This window comes from Dipodomys merriami, unplaced genomic scaffold (genome assembly GCF_024711535.1).
Source record: "Dipodomys merriami isolate MVZ:Mamm:240054 unplaced genomic scaffold, mDipMer1.0.p SCAF_201, whole genome shotgun sequence".
NCBI lineage: Eukaryota > Metazoa > Chordata > Mammalia > Rodentia > Heteromyidae > Dipodomys > Dipodomys merriami.
The window spans coordinates 147,443-150,000 of record NW_027203394.1 but is presented as its reverse complement, the minus strand read 5'-3'; positions in this window follow the sequence as shown (position 1 = coordinate 150,000).

The window sequence follows — 2,558 nt, the reverse complement described above, 5'->3', positions numbered from 1 at the left end:
TGTCCCTCAGCTCTTCAGCTCAAGGCCAGCGCTCTACCGCTTGAACCACAGCGCCACTTCTGGTTTTCTAGTGGTTCATGGGAGACAAGAGTCTGGCAGACTTTTCCTGCCCAGGCTGGCTTTGAACTGTGATCCTCAGCTCTCAGCCTCCTGAGTAGCTAGGATGACTCCTTTCATTTCCTTTTATTCTTTGGAACCCAAGGGCTCTACACTCAGAGCTCAGCGCCCCGCCCTCCCCAGCCCCTCCGCAAAGCTGACTCCTGCGGCTGCTTTTTTTTGGCTGCTTTTTTAAATCTCCCCAGAGCTGCCCAGAAGCCATTTAACAATTATCTTGCTAATTGGGGAGATGTGGGTTTTGTTAATCAGGCTTCAGTGTTTCCCCTTGGTCCTTCACAATTAACCCAGTTTCATTTCCCCAGTCAGATCATGGTGGAGATATGTATATATATATATATATATATATATATATTTGTCGGCCGTGGGGCTTGAACTCTGGGCCTGGGCGCTGTCCCTCATCTCTTCAGCTCAAGGCGAGCGCTCTACCACATGAGCCACAGCGCCACTTCCGGTTTTCTGGTGGTTTTATTGGAGATAGGAGTCTCACGGTCTCTCCTGCCCGGGCTGGCTTTGAACCGCGATCCTCAGATCTCAGCCTCCTGAGTAGCTAGGATGACAGGCGTGAGCCACCAGCACCCGGCTTGTTGGTTCATTTTGTGCGATGTGGTCAGTGTGTTCGCTTCCTTCTCTCCATTCCTCTGAGGCAGCTCAGGACTGGGAACTAGAAGGCCGAGTAGGAGTCGAGTCAGGGCAAAGCTCCAAGGCAATTAGCCTCTGTGAACAAAAAGAGACGTTTTTAGACAAAGATTTCATTAAAAAAAAAAAAAAAACAACAAAGCAACTTTGTTTGGCAGAACATGTTGCTAAATTGGAAACTATTCCTAGAAATGAGTGCATGGAATAATACTTTTTTAGAATGTAACCTCCCCCGGCTTCTTCTGGGTAAGCATGATAAAGGAAGGGATGCATTCGTGACCTATGCTGATTCCCGACAAGGCAAGCATCCACCAGGAAATGTGCGATTGTCTTCACTGGTTGCATTGTGCTTTATGTGATGATAGAAATGTACCGCTGGGCTGGGGAAAAACATTTCTCAAGGAGGCAGAAGACTGATTTTCTTGTTACGGGAGAGTTAGATGCCTGGATGGCTTCTAATAACTGTGGGGGGTTTCTTCAGAAAGAATAATGCACTTTTCAAAGGAAGAGTGAAGATTACCTAGGAATAAGAAAATTATATAGGCTTTTAAGAAAAATCTGACAAATGCTTCTATCATTTCCCTCATTCCTCCTCTTCTTTTCTCTTCTCTTTTCCTTCCTTCCTTCCTTCCTCCTTTCCTTTCCCTTTCTTTGTCTCTCCTTTTTTCCTCTCCTTCCTTCCTTCCTTCCTCCCTCCCTCCCTCCTTTCCCTTTCTTTCTCTCTCCTTTCTTCCTTTCCCTCCCTCCTTCCTTCCTTCCTTCCTCCTTTCCTTTCCCTTTCTTTCTCCTTTTATCCTCTCCTTCCTTCCTTCCTCCCTCCCTCCTTTCCCTTTCTTTCTCTCTCCTTTCTTCCCTTCCCTCCTTCCTTCCTTCCTTCCTTCCTTCCTCCTTTCCTTTCCCTTTCTTTCTCCTTTTTTCCTCTCCTTCCTTCCTTCCTTCCTTCCTCCCTCCCTCCCTCCCTCCCTCCCTCCCTCCCTCCCTCCCTCCCTCCCTCCCTCCCTCCCTCCTTTCCCTTTCTTTCTCTCTCCTTTCTTCCCTTCCTTCCTTCCTTCCTTCCTCCTTTCCTTTCCGTTTCTCTCTCTCTCTTTCTCTCTCTCTTTTTTTCTGTCATTACTGGAGCTTGAACTTAGGGCCTGGGTGCTGAGCCTTAGTTCTTTAGCTTTTTTTTTTTTTTGGTCATGGGCTGAACTCTGGGCCTGGCGCTGTCCTTCAGCTCAAGGCTAGCACTCTACCACTTGAGCCACAGCGCTACTTCTGGCCTTATCTGCTTATGTGGTGCTGAGGAATCAAATCCAGGGCCTCATGCATGCAAGGCAAGCATTCTACCACTGAGCCAGCTTCCCAACCCTTCCTTAGCTCTTGCTCTACATTTTGCTGGTTAATTGGAGATGAGAGTTTCTTGGACTTTCCTGCCCAGGCTGGCTTTGAACCGAGATCCTCAGACCTCAGCGTCCTGAGTAGCTAGGCTGACAGGCGTGAGCCACCGGTGCCTGGCACTCATTATTTTCTAATGTTGAAAAATATGTAACTCTCAGAGATATGTTGAAAGGCATTTTTTTCTGACTCAATTTCTTTGACTCATTCATTGATCTTGGGGAAGCGATTAATTCTCATCTCTCCTCCCAGAGGAGGTTGGGAACTCTACGCTTGTACCCTTTATTCTGTCAAATTAAATCGAAGTAATGATCCTTCCCTGACCTTTGTCATTAAAGAAAAGGCTTATGAAGGCTCCAATGAACACATTTCCCATTACTAAGCTTTGCAGGAAATTCCTTATTTGAAACTCTTGGTTGCAAATTTTCTCA